This window comes from Lissotriton vulgaris, chromosome 7, assembly GCF_964263255.1.
Source record: "Lissotriton vulgaris chromosome 7, aLisVul1.2, whole genome shotgun sequence".
NCBI lineage: Eukaryota > Metazoa > Chordata > Amphibia > Caudata > Salamandridae > Lissotriton > Lissotriton vulgaris.
The window spans coordinates 1420178999-1420200551 of record NC_141695.1 but is presented as its reverse complement, the minus strand read 5'-3'; positions in this window follow the sequence as shown (position 1 = coordinate 1420200551).

Below are 21553 nucleotides of genomic sequence, written 5' to 3'. Positions count from 1 at the left end.
CTGAAAAGCTCATTCTGCTTACATTTTTGGCATACGGTTGCTCCTACAGGGTCAGCTGAGCAGCGAATTTCTATTTAACCACCTGCTATCATGAGAGACCTCAGGGCTGCATGTTTTGAGCCGAGTACTGATCCTGAAAAGCGTTTCCAACCCCACTTACAAGTAAAACTAGCTAAAATGTGCCTGGCTGCTATTCACTGAAAAGCTCATTCTGTGTACATTTTTGGCATATGTTTGCTCCTGCTGGGTCAGCCAAGTGGCAAATTTCTACTTAACCACCTGCTATCATGAGAGACCTCAGGGCTGCATGTTTTGAGCGCAGTACTGATCCTGAAAAGAGTTTCAAACCCCACTTACAAGTAAAACTAGCTAAAATGTGCCTGGCTGCTATTCACTGAAAAGCTCATTCTGCTTACATTTTTGGCATACGTTTGCTCCTACAGGGTCAGCTGAGCAGCGAATTTCTATTTAACCACCTGCTATCATGAGAGACCTCAAGGCTGCATGTTTTGAGCCCAGTACTGAGCCCGAAAAGCGTTTCCAACCCCACTTACAAGTAAAACTAGCTAAAATGTGCCTGGCTGCTTTTCACTGAAAAGCTCATTCTGCTTACATTTTTGGCATACGGTTGCTCCTACAGGGTCAGCTGAGCAGCGAATTTCTATTTAACCACCTGCTATCATGAGAGACCTCAGGGCTGCATGTTTTGAGCCCAGTACTGATCCTGAAAAGCGTTTCCAACCCCACTTACAAGTAAAACTAGCTAAAATGTGCCTGGCTGCTATTCACTGAAAAGCTCATTCTGCTTACATTTTTGGCATACGGTTGCTCCTACAGGGTCAGCTGAGCAGCGAATTTCTATTTAACCACCTGCTATCATGAGAGACCTCAGGGCTGCATGTTTTGAGCCCAGTACTGATCCTGAAAAGCGTTTCCAACTCCACTTACAAGTAAAACTAGCTAAAATGTGCCTGGCTGCTCTTCACTGAAAAGCTCATTCTGCGCACATTTTTGGCATACGTTTGCTCCTACAGGGTCAGCTGAGCAGCGAATTTCTCTTTAACCACCTGCTATCATGAGAGACCTCAGGGCTGCATGTTTTGAGCCCAGTACTGATCCTGAAAAGCGTTTCCAACCCCACTTACAAGTAAAACTAGCTAAAATGTGCCTGGCTGCTATTCACTGAAAAGCTCATTCTGCTTACATTTTCGGCATACGGTTGCTCCTACAGGGTCAGCTGATCAGCGAATTTCTATTTAAGCACCTGCTATCATGAGAGACCTCAAGGCTGCATGTTTTGAGATCAGTACTGAGCCCGAAAAGCGTTTCCAACCCCACTTACAAGTAAAACTAGCTAAAATGTGCCTGGCTGCTTTTCACTGAAAAGCTCATTCTGCTTACATTTTTGGCATACGGTTGCTCCTACAGGGTCAGCTGAGCAGCGAATTTCTATTTAACCACCTGCTATCATGAGAGACCTCAGGGCTGCATGTTTTGAGCCCAGTACTGATCCTGAAAAGAGTTTCAAACCCCACTTACAAGTAAAACTAGCTAAAATGTGCCTGGCTGCTATTCACTGAAAAGCTCATTCTGCTTACATTTTTGGCATACGTTTGCTCCTACAGGGTCAGCTGAGCAGCGAATTTCTATTTAACCACCTGCTATCATGAGAGACCTCAAGGCTGCATGTTTTGAGCCCAGTACTGAGCCTGAAAAGCGTTTCCAACTCCACTTATAAGTAAAACTAGCTAAAATTTGCCTGGCTGCTCTTCACTGAAAAGCTCATTCTGCGTACATTTTTGGCATACGTTTGCTCCTACAGGGTCAGCTGATCAGCGAATTTCTATTTAACCACCTGCTATCATGAGAGACCTCAAGGCTGCATGTTCTGAGCCCAGTACTGAGCCCGAAAAGCGTTTCCAACCCCACTTACAAGTAAAACTAGCTAAAATGTGCCTGGCTGCTTTTCACTGAAAAGCTCATTCTGCTTACATTTTTGGCATACGGTTGCTCCTACAGGGTCAGCTGAGCAGCGAATTTCTATTTAACAACCTGCTATCATGAGAGACCTCAGGGCTGCATGTTTTGAGCCCAGTACTGATCCTGAAAAGCGTTTCCAACCCCACTTACAAGTAAAACTAGCTAAAATGTGCCTGGCTGCTATTCACTGAAAAGCTCATTCTGCTTACATTTTTGGCATACGGTTGCTCCTACAGGGTCAGCTGAGCAGCGAATTTCTATTTAACCACCTGCTATCATGAGAGACCTCAGGGCTGCATGTTTTGAGCCGAGTACTGATCCTGAAAAGCGTTTCCAACCCCACTTACAAGTAAAACTAGCTAAAATGTGCCTGGCTGCTATTCACTGAAAAGCTCATTCTGTGTACATTTTTGGCATATGTTTGCTCCTGCTGGGTCAGCCAAGTGGCAAATTTCTACTTAACCACCTGCTATCATGAGAGACCTCAGGGCTGCATGTTTTGAGCGCAGTACTGATCCTGAAAAGAGTTTCAAACCCCACTTACAAGTAAAACTAGCTAAAATGTGCCTGGCTGCTATTCACTGAAAAGCTCATTCTGCTTACATTTTTGGCATACGTTTGCTCCTACAGGGTCAGCTGAGCAGCGAATTTCTATTTAACCACCTGCTATCATGAGAGACCTCAAGGCTGCATGTTTTGAGCCCAGTACTGAGCCCGAAAAGCGTTTCCAACCCCACTTACAAGTAAAACTAGCTAAAATGTGCCTGGCTGCTTTTCACTGAAAAGCTCATTCTGCTTACATTTTTGGCATACGGTTGCTCCTACAGGGTCAGCTGAGCAGCGAATTTCTATTTAACCACCTGCTATCATGAGAGACCTCAGGGCTGCATGTTTTGAGCCCAGTACTGATCCTGAAAAGCGTTTCCAACCCCACTTACAAGTAAAACTAGCTAAAATGTGCCTGGCTGCTATTCACTGAAAAGCTCATTCTGCTTACATTTTTGGCATACGGTTGCTCCTACAGGGTCAGCTGAGCAGCGAATTTCTATTTAACCACCTGCTATCATGAGAGACCTCAGGGCTGCATGTTTTGAGCCCAGTACTGATCCTGAAAAGCGTTTCCAACTCCACTTACAAGTAAAACTAGCTAAAATGTGCCTGGCTGCTCTTCACTGAAAAGCTCATTCTGCGCACATTTTTGGCATACTTTTGCTCCTGCTGGGTCAGCTGAGCAGCGAATTTCTATTTAACCACCTGCTATCATGAGAGACCTCAGGGCTGCATGTTTTGAGCCCAGTACTGATCCTGAAAAGCTTTCCAACCCCACTTAACAGGAAAACTAGCTAAAATGTGCCTGGCTGCTATTCACTGAAAAGCTCATTCTGTGTACATTTTTGGCATATGTTTGCTCCTGCTGGGTCAGCCAAGTGGCAAATTTCTACTTAACCACCTGCTATCATGAGAGACCTCAGGGCTGCATGTTTTGAGCGCAGTACTGATCCTGAAAAGAGTTTCAAACCCCACTTACAAGTAAAACTAGCTAAAATGTGCCTGGCTGCTATTCACTGAAAAGCTCATTCTGCTTCAATTTTTTGGCATACGTTTGCTCCTACAGGGTCAGCAGAGCAGCGAATTTCTATTTAACCACCTGCCATCATGAGAGACCTTAAGGCTGCATGTTTTGAGCCCAGTACTGAGCCTGAAAAGCGTTTCCAACTCCACTTACAAGTAAAACTAGCTAAAATTTGCCTGGCTGCTCTTCACTGAAAAGCTCATTCTGCGTACATTTTTGGCATACATTTGCTCCTGCCGGGTCAGCTGAGCAGCGAATTTCTATTTAACCACCTGCTATCATGAGAGACCTCAGGGCTGCATGTTTTGAGCCCAGTACTGATCCTGAAAGCGTTTCCAACTCCACTTACAAGTAAAACTAGCTAAAATGCGCGTGGCTGCTCTTCACTAAAAAGCTCATTCTGCGTACATTTTTGGAATACGTTTGCTCCTGCCAGGTCAGCTGAGCAGCGAATTTCTATTTAACCACCTGCTATCATGAGAGACCTCAGGGCTGCATGTTTTGAGCCCAGTACTGATCCTGAAAAGCGTTTCCAACCCCACTTACAAGTAAAACTAGCTAAAATGTGCCTGGCTGCTATTCACTGAAAAGCTCATTCTGTGTACATTTTTGGCATACGTTTGCTGGTCAGCCAAGTGGCAAATTTATACTTAACCACCCGCTATCAGGAGAGACCTCAGAGCTGCATCTTTTGAGCCCAGTACTGAGCCTGAAAAGCATTTCCAACCCCACTTAAAAGTAAAACTAGCTATAATGTGCCTGGCTGCTATTCACTGAAAAGCTCATTCTGCTTACATTTTTGGCATACGTTTGCTCCTACAGGATCAGCTGAGCAGCGAATTTCTATTTAACCACCTGCCATCATGAGAGACCTCAGGGCTGCATGTTTTGAGCCCAGTACTGATCCTGAAAAGCGTTTCCAACCCCACTTACAAGTAAAACTAGCTAAAATGTGCCTGGCTGCTATTCACTGAAAAGCTCATTCTGCTTACATTTTTGGCATACGGTTGCTCCTACAGGGTCAGCTGAGCAGCGAATTTCTATTTAACCACCTGCTATCATGAGAGACCTCAAGGCTGCATGTTTTGAGCCCAGTACTGAGCCTGAAAAGCGTTTCCAACTCCACTTACAAGTAAAACTAGCTAAAATTTGCCTGGCTGCTCTTCACTGAAAAGTTCATTCTGCGTACATTTTTGGCATACGTTTGCTCCTACAGGGTCAGCTGATCAGCAAATTTCTATTTAACCACCTGCTATCATGAGAGACCTCAAGGCTGCATGTTTTGAGCCCAGTACTGAGCCCGAAAAGCGTTTCCAACCCCACTTACAAGTAAAACTAGCTAAAATGTGCCTGGCTGCTCTTCACTGAAAAGCTCATTCTGCGTACATTTTTGGCATACGTTTGCTCCTACAGGGTCAGCTGATCAGCGAATTTCTATTTAACCACCTGCTATCATGAGAGACCTCAGGGCTGCATGTTTTGAGCCCAGTACTGAGCCCGAAAAGCGTTTCCAACCCCACTTACAAGTAAAACTAGCTAAACTTTGCCTGGCTGCTCTTCACTGAAAAGCTCATTCTGCGTACATTTTTGGCATACGTTTGCTCCTACAGGGTCAGCTGATCAGCGAATTTCTATTTAACCACCTGCTATCATGAGAGACCTCAAGGCTGCATGTTTTGAGCCCAGTACTGAGCCCGAAAAGCGTTTCCAACCCCACTTACAAGTAAAACTAGCTAACATGTGCCTGGCTGTTCTTCACTGAAAAGCTCATTCTGCGTACATTTTTGGCATACGTTTGCTCCTACAGGGTCAGCTGATCAGCGAATTTCTATTTAACCACCTGCTATCATGAGAGACCTCAGGGCTGCATGTTTTGAGCCCAGTACTGAGCCTGAAAAGCATTTCCAACCCCACTTAAAAGTAAAACTAGCTATAATGTTCCTGGCTGCTATTCACTGAAAAGCTCATTCTGCTTACATTTTTGGCATACGTTTGCTCCTACAGGATCAGCTGAGCAGCAAATTTCTATTTAACCACCTGCTATCATGAGAGACCTCAGGGCTGCATGTTTTGAGCCCAGTACTGAGCCTGAAAAGCGTTTCCAACCCCACTTACAAGTAAAACTAGCTAAAATGTGCCTGGCTGCTTTTCACTGAAAAGCTCATTCTGCGTACATTTTGGGCATACATTTGCTCCTGCCGGGTCAGCTGAGCAGCGAATTTCTATTTAACCACCTGCTATCATGAGAGACCTCAGGGCTGCATGTTTTGAGCCCAGTACTGAGCCTGAAAAGCGTTTCCAACCCCACTTACAAGTAAAACTAGCTAAAATGTGCCTGGCTGCTATTCACTGAAAAGCTCATTCTGCTTACATTTTTGGCATACGGTTGATCCTACAGGGTCAGCTGAGCAGCGAATTTCTATTTAACCACCTGCTATCATGAGAGACCTCAAGGCTGCATGTTTTGAGCCCAGTACTGTGCCTGAAAAGCGTTTCCAACTCCACTTACAAGTAAAACTAGCTAAAATTTGCCTGGCTGCTCTTCACTGAAAAGCTCATTCTGCATACATTTTTGGCATACGTTTGCTCCTACAGGGTCAGCTGATCAGCGAATTTCTATTTAACCACCTGCTATCATGAGAGACCTCAGGGCTGCATGTTTTGAGCCCCGTACTGAGCCCGAAAAGCGTTTCCAACCCCACTTACAAGTAAAACTAGCTAAACTTTGCCTGGCTGCTCTTCACTGAAAAGCTCATTCTGCGTACATTTTTGGCATACGTTTGCTCCTATAGGGTCAGCTGATCAGCGAATTTCTATTTAACCACCTGCTATCATGAGAGACCTCAAGGCTGCATGTTTTGAGCCCAGTACTGAGCCCGAAAAGCGTTTCCAACCCCACTTACAAGTAAAACTAGCTAAAATGTGCCTGGCTGTTCTTCACTGAAAAGCTCATTCTGCGTACATTTTTGGCATACGTTTGCTCCTACAGGGTCAGCTGATCAGCAAATTTCTATTTAACCACCTGCTATCATGAGAGACCTCAGGGCTGCATGTTTTGAGCCCAGTACTGAGCCTGAAAAGCGTTTCCAACCCCACTTACAAGTAAAACTAGCTAAAATGTGCCTGGCTGCTCTTCACTGAAAAGCTCATTCTGCGCACATTTTTGGCATACGTTTGCTCCTGCTGGGTCAGCTGAGCAGCGAATTTCTATTTAACCACCTGCTATCATGAGAAACCTCAAGGCTGCATGTTTTGAGCCCAGTACTGATCCTGAAAAGCGTTTCCATCCCCACTTAACAGGAAAACTAGCTAAAATGTGCCTGGCTGCTATTCACTGAAAAGCTCATTCTGTGTACATTTTTGGCATATGTTTGCTCCTGCTGGGTCAGCCAAGTGGCAAATTTCTACTTAACCACCTGCTATCATGAGAGACCTCAGGGCTGCATGTTTTGAGCGCAGTACTGATCCTGAAAAGAGTTTCCAACCCCACTTACAAGTAAAACTAGCTAAAATTTGCCTGGCTGCTCTTCACTGAAAAGCTCATTCTGCGTACATTTTTGGCATACGTTTGCTCCTACAGGGTCAGCTGATCAGCGAATTTCTATTTAAGCACCTGCTATCATGAGAGACCTCAAGGCTGCATGTTTTGAGCCCAGTACTGAGCCCGAAAAGCGTTTCCAACCCCACTTACAAGTAAAACTAGCTAAAATGTGCCTGGCTGCTTTTCCCTGAAAAGCTCATTCTGCTTACATTTTTGGCATACGGTTGCTCCTACAGGGTCAGCTGAGCAGCGAATTTCTATTTAACCACCTGCTATCATGAGAGACCTCAGGGCTGCATGTTTTGAGCCCAGTACTGATCCTGAAAAGCGTTTCCAACCCCACTTACAAGTAAAACTAGCTAAAATGTGCCTGGCTGCTATTCACTGGAAAGCTCATTCTGCTTACATTTTTGGCATACGGTTGCTCCTACAGGGTCAGCTGAGCAGCGAATTTCTATTTAACCACCTGCTATCATGAGAGACCTCAGGGCTGCATGTTTTGAGCCCAGTACTGATCCTGAAAAGCGTTTCCAACCCCACTTACAAGTAAAACTAGCTAAAATGTGCCTGGCTGCTATTCACTGAAAAGCTCATTCTGCTTACATTTTCGGCATACGGTTGCTCCTACAGGGTCAGCTGATCAGCGAATTTCTATTTAAGCACCTGCTATCATGAGAGACCTCAAGGCTGCATGTTTTGAGATCAGTACTGAGCCCGAAAAGCGTTTCCAACCCCACTTACAAGTAAAACTAGCTAAAATGTGCCTGGCTGCTTTTCACTGAAAAGCTCATTCTGCTTACATTTTTGGCATACGGTTGCTCCTACAGGGTCAGCTGAGCAGCGAATTTCTATTTAACCACCTGCTATCATGAGAGACCTCAGGGCTGCATGTTTTGAGCCCAGTACTGATCCTGAAAAGAGTTTCAAACCCCACTTACAAGTAAAACTAGCTAAAATGTGCCTGGCTGCTATTCACTGAAAAGCTCATTCTGCTTACATTTTTGGCATACGTTTGCTCCTACAGGGTCAGCTGAGCAGCGAATTTCTATTTAACCACCTGCTATCATGAGAGACCTCAAGGCTGCATGTTTTGAGCCCAGTACTGAGCCTGAAAAGCGTTTCCAACTCCACTTACAAGTAAAACTAGCTAAAATTTGCCTGGCTGCTCTTCACTGAAAAGCTAATTCTGCGTACATTTTTGGCATACGTTTGCTCCTACAGGGTCAGCTGATCAGCGAATTTCTATTTAACCACCTGCTATCATGAGAGACCTCAAGGCTGCATGTTTTGAGCCCAGTACTGAGCCCGAAAAGCGTTTCCAACCCCACTTACAAGTAAAACTAGCTAAAATGTGCCTGGCTGCTTTTCACTGAAAAGCTCATTCTGCTTACATTTTTGGCATACGGTTGCTCCTACAGGGTCAGCTGAGCAGCGAATTTCTATTTAACAACCTGCTATCATGAGAGACCTCAGGGCTGCATGTTTTGAGCCCAGTACTGATCCTGAAAAGCGTTTCCAACCCCACTTACAAGTAAAACTAGCTAAAATGTGCCTGGCTGCTATTCACTGAAAAGCTCATTCTGCTTACATTTTTGGCATACGGTTGCTCCTACAGGGTCAGCTGAGCAGCGAATTTCTATTTAACCACCTGCTATCATGAGAGACCTCAGGGCTGCATGTTTTGAGCCGAGTACTGATCCTGAAAAGCGTTTCCAACCCCACTTACAAGTAAAACTAGCTAAAATGTGCCTGGCTGCTATTCACTGAAAAGCTCATTCTGTGTACATTTTTGGCATATGTTTGCTCCTGCTGGGTCAGCCAAGTGGCAAATTTCTACTTAACCACCTGCTATCATGAGAGACCTCAGGGCTGCATGTTTTGAGCGCAGTACTGATCCTGAAAAGAGTTTCAAACCCCACTTACAAGTAAAACTAGCTAAAATGTGCCTGGCTGCTATTCACTGAAAAGCTCATTCTGCTTACATTTTTGGCATACGTTTGCTCCTACAGGGTCAGCTGAGCAGCGAATTTCTATTTAACCACCTGCTATCATGAGAGACCTCAAGGCTGCATGTTTTGAGCCCAGTACTGAGCCCGAAAAGCGTTTCCAACCCCACTTACAAGTAAAACTAGCTAAAATGTGCCTGGCTGCTTTTCACTGAAAAGCTCATTCTGCTTACATTTTTGGCATACGGTTGCTCCTACAGGGTCAGCTGAGCAGCGAATTTCTATTTAACCACCTGCTATCATGAGAGACCTCAGGGCTGCATGTTTTGAGCCCAGTACTGATCCTGAAAAGCGTTTCCAACCCCACTTACAAGTAAAACTAGCTAAAATGTGCCTGGCTGCTATTCACTGAAAAGCTCATTCTGCTTACATTTTTGGCATACGGTTGCTCCTACAGGGTCAGCTGAGCAGCGAATTTCTATTTAACCACCTGCTATCATGAGAGACCTCAGGGCTGCATGTTTTGAGCCCAGTACTGATCCTGAAAAGCGTTTCCAACTCCACTTACAAGTAAAACTAGCTAAAATGTGCCTGGCTGCTCTTCACTGAAAAGCTCATTCTGCGCACATTTTTGGCATACGTTTGCTCCTACAGGGTCAGCTGAGCAGCGAATTTCTCTTTAACCACCTGCTATCATGAGAGACCTCAGGGCTGCATGTTTTGAGCCCAGTACTGATCCTGAAAAGCGTTTCCAACCCCACTTACAAGTAAAACTAGCTAAAATGTGCCTGGCTGCTATTCACTGAAAAGCTCATTCTGCTTACATTTTCGGCATACGGTTGCTCCTACAGGGTCAGCTGATCAGCGAATTTCTATTTAAGCACCTGCTATCATGAGAGACCTCAAGGCTGCATGTTTTGAGATCAGTACTGAGCCCGAAAAGCGTTTCCAACCCCACTTACAAGTAAAACTAGCTAAAATGTGCCTGGCTGCTTTTCACTGAAAAGCTCATTCTGCTTACATTTTTGGCATACGGTTGCTCCTACAGGGTCAGCTGAGCAGCGAATTTCTATTTAACCACCTGCTATCATGAGAGACCTCAGGGCTGCATGTTTTGAGCCCAGTACTGATCCTGAAAAGAGTTTCAAACCCCACTTACAAGTAAAACTAGCTAAAATGTGCCTGGCTGCTATTCACTGAAAAGCTCATTCTGCTTACATTTTTGGCATACGTTTGCTCCTACAGGGTCAGCTGAGCAGCGAATTTCTATTTAACCACCTGCTATCATGAGAGACCTCAAGGCTGCATGTTTTGAGCCCAGTACTGAGCCTGAAAAGCGTTTCCAACTCCACTTATAAGTAAAACTAGCTAAAATTTGCCTGGCTGCTCTTCACTGAAAAGCTCATTCTGCGTACATTTTTGGCATACGTTTGCTCCTACAGGGTCAGCTGATCAGCGAATTTCTATTTAACCACCTGCTATCATGAGAGACCTCAAGGCTGCATGTTCTGAGCCCAGTACTGAGCCCGAAAAGCGTTTCCAACCCCACTTACAAGTAAAACTAGCTAAAATGTGCCTGGCTGCTTTTCACTGAAAAGCTCATTCTGCTTACATTTTTGGCATACGGTTGCTCCTACAGGGTCAGCTGAGCAGCGAATTTCTATTTAACAACCTGCTATCATGAGAGACCTCAGGGCTGCATGTTTTGAGCCCAGTACTGATCCTGAAAAGCGTTTCCAACCCCACTTACAAGTAAAACTAGCTAAAATGTGCCTGGCTGCTATTCACTGAAAAGCTCATTCTGCTTACATTTTTGGCATACGGTTGCTCCTACAGGGTCAGCTGAGCAGCGAATTTCTATTTAACCACCTGCTATCATGAGAGACCTCAGGGCTGCATGTTTTGAGCCGAGTACTGATCCTGAAAAGCGTTTCCAACCCCACTTACAAGTAAAACTAGCTAAAATGTGCCTGGCTGCTATTCACTGAAAAGCTCATTCTGTGTACATTTTTGGCATATGTTTGCTCCTGCTGGGTCAGCCAAGTGGCAAATTTCTACTTAACCACCTGCTATCATGAGAGACCTCAGGGCTGCATGTTTTGAGCGCAGTACTGATCCTGAAAAGAGTTTCAAACCCCACTTACAAGTAAAACTAGCTAAAATGTGCCTGGCTGCTATTCACTGAAAAGCTCATTCTGCTTACATTTTTGGCATACGTTTGCTCCTACAGGGTCAGCTGAGCAGCGAATTTCTATTTAACCACCTGCTATCATGAGAGACCTCAAGGCTGCATGTTTTGAGCCCAGTACTGAGCCCGAAAAGCGTTTCCAACCCCACTTACAAGTAAAACTAGCTAAAATGTGCCTGGCTGCTTTTCACTGAAAAGCTCATTCTGCTTACATTTTTGGCATACGGTTGCTCCTACAGGGTCAGCTGAGCAGCGAATTTCTATTTAACCACCTGCTATCATGAGAGACCTCAGGGCTGCATGTTTTGAGCCCAGTACTGATCCTGAAAAGCGTTTCCAACCCCACTTACAAGTAAAACTAGCTAAAATGTGCCTGGCTGCTATTCACTGAAAAGCTCATTCTGCTTACATTTTTGGCATACGGTTGCTCCTACAGGGTCAGCTGAGCAGCGAATTTCTATTTAACCACCTGCTATCATGAGAGACCTCAGGGCTGCATGTTTTGAGCCCAGTACTGATCCTGAAAAGCGTTTCCAACTCCACTTACAAGTAAAACTAGCTAAAATGTGCCTGGCTGCTCTTCACTGAAAAGCTCATTCTGCGCACATTTTTGGCATACTTTTGCTCCTGCTGGGTCAGCTGAGCAGCGAATTTCTATTTAACCACCTGCTATCATGAGAGACCTCAGGGCTGCATGTTTTGAGCCCAGTACTGATCCTGAAAAGCTTTCCAACCCCACTTAACAGGAAAACTAGCTAAAATGTGCCTGGCTGCTATTCACTGAAAAGCTCATTCTGTGTACATTTTTGGCATATGTTTGCTCCTGCTGGGTCAGCCAAGTGGCAAATTTCTACTTAACCACCTGCTATCATGAGAGACCTCAGGGCTGCATGTTTTGAGCGCAGTACTGATCCTGAAAAGAGTTTCAAACCCCACTTACAAGTAAAACTAGCTAAAATGTGCCTGGCTGCTATTCACTGAAAAGCTCATTCTGCTTCAATTTTTTGGCATACGTTTGCTCCTACAGGGTCAGCAGAGCAGCGAATTTCTATTTAACCACCTGCCATCATGAGAGACCTTAAGGCTGCATGTTTTGAGCCCAGTACTGAGCCTGAAAAGCGTTTCCAACTCCACTTACAAGTAAAACTAGCTAAAATTTGCCTGGCTGCTCTTCACTGAAAAGCTCATTCTGCGTACATTTTTGGCATACATTTGCTCCTGCCGGGTCAGCTGAGCAGCGAATTTCTATTTAACCACCTGCTATCATGAGAGACCTCAGGGCTGCATGTTTTGAGCCCAGTACTGATCCTGAAAGCGTTTCCAACTCCACTTACAAGTAAAACTAGCTAAAATGCGCGTGGCTGCTCTTCACTAAAAAGCTCATTCTGCGTACATTTTTGGAATACGTTTGCTCCTGCCAGGTCAGCTGAGCAGCGAATTTCTATTTAACCACCTGCTATCATGAGAGACCTCAGGGCTGCATGTTTTGAGCCCAGTACTGATCCTGAAAAGCGTTTCCAACCCCACTTACAAGTAAAACTAGCTAAAATGTGCCTGGCTGCTATTCACTGAAAAGCTCATTCTGTGTATATTTTTGGCATACGTTTGCTGGTCAGCCAAGTGGCAAATTTATACTTAACCACCCGCTATCAGGAGAGACCTCAGAGCTGCATCTTTTGAGCCCAGTACTGAGCCTGAAAAGCATTTCCAACCCCACTTAAAAGTAAAACTAGCTATAATGTGCCTGGCTGCTATTCACTGAAAAGCTCATTCTGCTTACATTTTTGGCATACGTTTGCTCCTACAGGATCAGCTGAGCAGCGAATTTCTATTTAACCACCTGCCATCATGAGAGACCTCAGGGCTGCATGTTTTGAGCCCAGTACTGATCCTGAAAAGCGTTTCCAACCCCACTTACAAGTAAAACTAGCTAAAATGTGCCTGGCTGCTATTCACTGAAAAGCTCATTCTGCTTACATTTTTGGCATACGGTTGCTCCTACAGGGTCAGCTGAGCAGCGAATTTCTATTTAACCACCTGCTATCATGAGAGACCTCAAGGCTGCATGTTTTGAGCCCAGTACTGAGCCTGAAAAGCGTTTCCAACTCCACTTACAAGTAAAACTAGCTAAAATTTGCCTGGCTGCTCTTCACTGAAAAGTTCATTCTGCGTACATTTTTGGCATACGTTTGCTCCTACAGGGTCAGCTGATCAGCAAATTTCTATTTAACCACCTGCTATCATGAGAGACCTCAAGGCTGCATGTTTTGAGCCCAGTACTGAGCCCGAAAAGCGTTTCCAACCCCACTTACAAGTAAAACTAGCTAAAATGTGCCTGGCTGCTCTTCACTGAAAAGCTCATTCTGCGTACATTTTTGGCATACGTTTGCTCCTACAGGGTCAGCTGATCAGCGAATTTCTATTTAACCACCTGCTATCATGAGAGACCTCAGGGCTGCATGTTTTGAGCCCAGTACTGAGCCCGAAAAGCGTTTCCAACCCCACTTACAAGTAAAACTAGCTAAACTTTGCCTGGCTGCTCTTCACTGAAAAGCTCATTCTGCGTACATTTTTGGCATACGTTTGCTCCTACAGGGTCAGCTGATCAGCGAATTTCTATTTAACCACCTGCTATCATGAGAGACCTCAAGGCTGCATGTTTTGAGCCCAGTACTGAGCCCGAAAAGCGTTTCCAACCCCACTTACAAGTAAAACTAGCTAACATGTGCCTGGCTGTTCTTCACTGAAAAGCTCATTCTGCGTACATTTTTGGCATACGTTTGCTCCTACAGGGTCAGCTGATCAGCGAATTTCTATTTAACCACCTGCTATCATGAGAGACCTCAGGGCTGCATGTTTTGAGCCCAGTACTGAGCCTGAAAAGCATTTCCAACCCCACTTAAAAGTAAAACTAGCTATAATGTTCCTGGCTGCTATTCACTGAAAAGCTCATTCTGCTTACATTTTTGGCATACGTTTGCTCCTACAGGATCAGCTGAGCAGCAAATTTCTATTTAACCACCTGCTATCATGAGAGACCTCAGGGCTGCATGTTTTGAGCCCAGTACTGAGCCTGAAAAGCGTTTCCAACCCCACTTACAAGTAAAACTAGCTAAAATGTGCCTGGCTGCTTTTCACTGAAAAGCTCATTCTGCGTACATTTTGGGCATACATTTGCTCCTGCCGGGTCAGCTGAGCAGCGAATTTCTATTTAACCACCTGCTATCATGAGAGACCTCAGGGCTGCATGTTTTGAGCCCAGTACTGAGCCTGAAAAGCGTTTCCAACCCCACTTACAAGTAAAACTAGCTAAAATGTGCCTGGCTGCTATTCACTGAAAAGCTCATTCTGCTTACATTTTTGGCATACGGTTGATCCTACAGGGTCAGCTGAGCAGCGAATTTCTATTTAACCACCTGCTATCATGAGAGACCTCAAGGCTGCATGTTTTGAGCCCAGTACTGTGCCTGAAAAGCGTTTCCAACTCCACTTACAAGTAAAACTAGCTAAAATTTGCCTGGCTGCTCTTCACTGAAAAGCTCATTCTGCATACATTTTTGGCATACGTTTGCTCCTACAGGGTCAGCTGATCAGCGAATTTCTATTTAACCACCTGCTATCATGAGAGACCTCAGGGCTGCATGTTTTGAGCCCCGTACTGAGCCCGAAAAGCGTTTCCAACCCCACTTACAAGTAAAACTAGCTAAACTTTGCCTGGCTGCTCTTCACTGAAAAGCTCATTCTGCGTACATTTTTGGCATACGTTTGCTCCTATAGGGTCAGCTGATCAGCGAATTTCTATTTAACCACCTGCTATCATGAGAGACCTCAAGGCTGCATGTTTTGAGCCCAGTACTGAGCCCGAAAAGCGTTTCCAACCCCACTTACAAGTAAAACTAGCTAAAATGTGCCTGGCTGTTCTTCACTGAAAAGCTCATTCTGCGTACATTTTTGGCATACGTTTGCTCCTACAGGGTCAGCTGATCAGCAAATTTCTATTTAACCACCTGCTATCATGAGAGACCTCAGGGCTGCATGTTTTGAGCCCAGTACTGAGCCTGAAAAGCGTTTCCAACCCCACTTACAAGTAAAACTAGCTAAAATGTGCCTGGCTGCTTTTCACTGAAAAGCTCATTCTGCGTACATTTTTGGCATACATTTGCTCCTGCCGGGTCAGCTGCGCAGCGAATTTCTATTTAACCACCTGTTATCATGAGAGACCTCAGGGCTGCATGTTTTGAGCCCAGTACTGATCCTGAAAAGCGTTTCCAACCCCACTTACAAGTAAAACTAGCTAAAATGTGCCTGGCTGCTCTTCACTGAAAAGCTCATTCTGCGCACATTTTTGGCATACGTTTGCTCCTGCTGGGTCAGCTGAGCAGCGAATTTCTATTTAACCACCTGCTATCATGAGAAACCTCAAGGCTGCATGTTTTGAGCCCAGTACTGATCCTGAAAAGCGTTTCCAACCCCATTTAACAGGAAAACTAGCTAAAATGTGCCTGGCTGCTATTCACTGAAAAGCTCATTCTGTGTACATTTTTGGCATATGTTTGCTCCTGCTGGGTCAGCCAAGTGGCAAATTTCTACTTAACCACCTGCTATCATGAGAGACCTCAGGGCTGCATGTTTTGAGTGCAGTACTGATCCTGAAAAGAGTTTCCAACCCCACTTACAAGTAAAACTAGCTAAAATGTGCCTGGCTGCTTTTCACTGAAAAGCTCATTCTGCGTACATTTTTGGCATACATTTGCTCCTGCCGGGTCAGCTGAGCAGTGAATTTCTATTTAACCACCTGCTATCATGAGAGACCTCAGGGCTGCATGTTTTGAGCCCAGTACTGATCCTGAAAAGCGTTTCCAACCCCACTTACAAGTAAAACGAGCTAAAATGTGCCTGGCTGCTATTCACTGAAAAGCTCATTCTGCTTACATTTTTGGCATACGGTTGCTCCTACAGGGTCAGCTGAGCAGCGAATTTCTATTTAACCCCCTGCTATCATGAGAGACCTCAGGGCTGCATGTTTTGAGCCCAGTACTGATCCTGAAAAGCTTTTCCAACTCCACTTACAAGTAAAACTAGCTAAAATGTGCCTGGCTGCTCTTCACTGAAAAGCTCATTCTGCGTACATTTTTGGCATACATTTGCTCCTGCCGGGTCAGCTGAGCAACAAATTTCTATTTAACCACCTGCTATCATGAGAGACCTCAGGCCTTCATGTTTTGAGCCCAATACTGAGCATAAAAAGCGTTTCCAACCCCACTTACAAGTAAAACTAGCTAAAATGTGCCTGGCTGATATTCACTGAAAAGCTCATTCTGCTTACATTTTTGGCATACGTTTGCTCCTGTCGGGTCAGCTGAGCAGCGAATTTCTATTTAACCACCTGCTATCATGAGAGACCTCAAGGCTGCATGTTTTGAGCCCAGTACTGATCCTGAAAAGAGTTTCAAACCCCACTTACAAGTAAAACTAGCTAAAATGTGCCTGGCTGCTATTCACTGAAAAGCTCATTCTGCTTCAATTTTTTGGCATACGTTTGCTCCTACAGGGTCAGCAGAGCAGCGAATTTCTATTTAACCACCTGCCATCATGAGAGACCTTAAGGCTGCATGGTTTGAGCCCAGTACTGAGCCTGAAAAGCGTTTCCAACTCCACTTACAAGTAAAACTAGCTAAAATTTGCCTGGCTGCTCTTCACTGAAAAGCTCATTCTGCGTACATTTTTGGCATACATTTGCTCCTGCCGGGTCAGCTGAGCAGCGAATTTCTATTTAACCACCTGCTATCATGAGAGACCTCAGGGCTGCATGTTTTGAGCCCAGTACTGATCCTGAAAGCGTTTCCAACTCCACTTACAAGTAAAACTAGCTAAAATGCGCGTGGCTGCTCTTCACTAAAAAGCTCATTCTGCGTACATTTTTGGAATACGTTTGCTCCTGCCAGGTCAGCTGAGCTGCGAATTTCTATTTAACCACCTGCTATCATGAGAGACCTCAGGGCTGCATGTTTTGAGCCCAGTACTGATCCTGAAAAGCGTTTCCAACCCCACTTACAAGTAAAACTAGCTAAAATGTGCCTGGCTGCTATTCACTGAAAAGCTCATTCTGTGTACATTTTTGGCATACGTTTGCTGGTCAGCCAAGTGGCAAATTTATACTTAACCACCCGCTATCAGGAGAGACCTCAGAGCTGCATCTTTTGAGCCCAGTACTGAGCCTGAAAAGCATTTCCAACCCCACTTAAAAGTAAAACTAGCTATAATGTGCCTGGCTGCTATTCACTGAAAAGCTCATTCTGCTTACATTTTTGGCATACGTTTGCTCCTACAGGATCAGCTGAGCAGCGAATTTCTATTTAACCACCTGCCATCATGAGAGACCTCAGGGCTGCATGTTTTGAGCCCAGTACTGATCCTGAAAAGCGTTTCCAACCCCACTTACAAGTAAAACTAGCTAAAATGTGCCTGGCTGCTATTCACTGAAAAGCTCATTCTGCTTACATTTTTGGCATACGGTTGCTCCTACAGGGTCAGCTGAGCAGCAAATTTCTATTTAACCACCTGCTATCATGAGAGACCTCAAGGCTGCATGTTTTGAGCCCAGTACTGAGCCTGAAAAGCGTTTCCAACTCCACTTACAAGTAAAACTAGCTAAAATTTGCCTGGCTGCTCTTCACTGAAAAGTTCATTCTGCGTACATTTTTGGCATACGTTTGCTCCTACAGGGTCAGCTGATCAGCAAATTTCTATTTAACCACCTGCTATCATGAGAGACCTCAAGGCTGCATGTTTTGAGCCCAGTACTGAGCCCGAAAAGCGTTTCCAACCCCACTTACAAGTAAAACTAGCTAAAATGTGCCTGGCTGCTCTTCACTGAAAAGCTCATTCTGCGTACATTTTTGGCATACGTTTGCTCCTACAGGGTCAGCTGATCAGCGAATTTCTATTTAACCACCTGCTATCATGAGAGACCTCAGGGCTGCATGTTTTGAGCCCAGTACTGAGCCCGAAAAGCGTTTCCAACCCCACTTACAAGTAAAACTAGCTAAACTTTGCCTGGCTGCTCTTCACTGAAAAGCTCATTCTGCGTACATTTTTGGCATACGTTTGCTCCTACAGGGTCAGCTGATCAGCGAATTTCTATTTAACCACCTGCTATCATGAGAGACCTCAAGGCTGCATGTTTTGAGCCCAGTACTGAGCCCGAAAAGCGTTTCCAACCCCACTTACAAGTAAAACTAGCTAACATGTGCCTGGCTGTTCTTCACTGAAAAGCTCATTCTGCGTACATTTTTGGCATACGTTTGCTCCTACAGGGTCAGCTGATCAGCGAATTTCTATTTAACCACCTGCTATCATGAGAGACCTCAGGGCTGCATGTTTTGAGCCCAGTACTGAGCCTGAAAAGCATTTCCAACCCCACTTAAAAGTAAAACTAGCTATAATGTTCCTGGCTGCTATTCACTGAAAAGCTCATTCTGCTTACATTTTTGGCATACGTTTGCTCCTGCAGGATCAGCTGAGCCGCAAATTTCTATTTAACCACCTGCTATCATGAGAGACCTCAGGGCTGCATGTTTTGAGCCCAGTACTGAGCCTGAAAAGCGTTTCCAACCCCACTTACAAGTAAAACTAGCTAAAATGTGCCTGGCTGCTTTTCACTGAAAAGCTCATTCTGCGTACATTTTGGGCATACATTTGCTCCTGCCGGGTCAGCTGAGCAGCGAATTTCTATTTAACCACCTGCTATCATGAGAGACCTCAGGGCTGCATGTTTTGAGCCCAGTACTGAGCCTGAAAAGCGTTTCCAACCCCACTTACAAGTAAAACTAGCTAAAATGTGCCTGGCTGCTATTCACTGAAAAGCTCATTCTGCTTACATTTTTGGCATACGGTTGATCCTACAGGGTCAGCTGAGCAGCGAATTTCAATTTAACCACCTGCTATCATGAGAGACCTCAAGGCTGCATGTTTTGAGCCCAGTACTGTGCCTGAAAAGCGTTTCCAACTCCACTTACAAGTAAAACTAGCTAAAATTTGCCTGGCTGCTCTTCACTGAAAAGCTCATTCTGCGTACATTTTTGGCATACGTTTGCTCCTACAGGGTCAGCTGATCAGCGAATTTCTATTTAACCACCTGCTATCATGAGAGACCTCAGGGCTGCATGTTTTGAGCCCAGTACTGAGCCCGAAAAGCGTTTCCAACCCCACTTACAAGTAAAACTAGCTAAACTTTGCCTGGCTGCTCTTCACTGAAAAGCTCATTCTGCGTACATTTTTGGCATACGTTTGCTCCTATAGGGTCAGCTGATCAGCGAATTTCTATTTAACCACCTGCTATCATGAGAGACCTCAAGGCTGCATGTTTTGAGCCCAGTACTGAGCCCGAAAAGCGTTTCCAACCCCACTTACAAGTAAAACTAGCTAAAATGTGCCTGGCTGTTCTTCACTGAAAAGCTCATTCTGCGTACATTTTTGGCATACGTTTGCTCCTACAGGGTCAGCTGATCAGCAAATTTCTATTTAACCACCTGCTATCATGAGAGACCTCAGGGCTGCATGTTTTGAGCCCAGTACTGAGCCTGAAAAGCGTTTCCAACCCCACTTACAAGTAAAACTAGCTAAAATGTGCCTGGCTGCTTTTCACTGAAAAGCTCATTCTGCGTACATTTTTGGCATACATTTGCTCCTGCCGGGTCAGCTGCGCAGCAAATTTCTATTTAACCACCTGTTATCATGAGAGACCTCAGGGCTGCATGTTTTGAGCCCAGTACTGATCCTGAAAAGCGTTTCCAACCCCACTTACAAGTAAAACTAGCTAAAATGTGCCTGGCTGCTCTTCACTGAAAAGCTCATTCTGCGCACATTTTTGGCATACGTTTGCTCCTGCTGGGTCAGCTGAGCAGCGAATTTCTATTTAACCACCTGCTATCATGAGAAACCTCAAGGCTGCATGTTTTGAGCCCAGTACTGATCCTGAAAAGCGTTTCCAACCCCACTTAACAGGAAAACTAGCTAAAATGTGCCTGGCTGCTATTCACTGAAAAGCTCATTCTGTGTACATTTTTGGCATATGTTTGCTCCTGCTGGGTCAGCCAAGTGGCAAATTTCTACTTAACCACCTGCTATCATGAGAGACCTCAGGGCTGCATGTTTTGAGTGCAGTACTGATCCTGAAAAGAGTTTCCAACCCCACTTACAAGTAAAACTAGCTAAAATGTGCCTGGCTGCTTTTCACTGAAAAGCTCATTCTGCGTACATTTTTGGCATACATTTGCTCCTGCCGGGTCAGCTGAGCAGTGAATTTCTATTTAACCACCTGCTATCATGAGAGACCTCAGGGCTGCATGTTTTGAGCCCAGTACTGATCCTGAAAAGCGTTTCCAACCCCACTTACAAGTAAAACGAGCTAAAATGTGCCTGGCTGCTATTCACTGAAAAGCTCATTCTGCTTACATTTTTGGCATACGGTTGCTCCTACAGGGTCAGCTGAGCAGCGAATTTCTATTTAACCCCCTGCTATCATGAGAGACCTCAGGGCTGCATGTTTTGAGCCCAGTACTGATCCTGAAAAGCTTTTCCAACTCCACTTACAAGTAAAACTAGCTAAAATGTGCCTGGCTGCTCTTCACTGAAAAGCTCATTCTGCGTACATTTTTGGCATACATTTGCTCCTGCCGGGTCAGCTGAGCAACAAATTTCTATTTAACCACCTGCTATCATGAGAGACCTCAGGCCTGCATGTTTTGAGCCCAATACTGAGCATAAAAAGCGTTTCCAACCCCACGTACAAGTAAAACTAGCTAAAATGTGCCTGGCTGCTATTCACTGAAAAGCTCATTCTGCGTACATTTTTGGCATATGTTTGCTCCTGCCGGGTCAGCTGAGCAGCAAATTTCTATTTAACCACCTGCTATCATGAGAGACCTCAGAGCTGCATCTTTTGAGCCCAGTACTGAGCCTGAAAAGCATTTCCAACCCCACTTAAAAGTAAAACTAGCTATAATGTGCCTGGCTGCTATTCACTGAAAAGCTCATTCTGCTTACATTTTTGGCATACGTTTGCTCCTGTCGGGTCAGCTGAGCAGCGAATTTCTATTTAACCACCTGCTATCATGAGAGACCTCAAGGCTGCATGTTTTGAGCCCAGTACTGAGCCCGAAAAGCGTTTCCAACCCCACTTACAAGTAAAACTAGCTAAAATGTGCCTGGCTGCTCTTCACTGAAAAGCTCATTCTGCGTACATTTTTGGCATACATTTGCTCCTACAGGGTCAGCTGATCAGCGAATTTCTATTTAACCACCAGCTATCATGAGAGACCTCA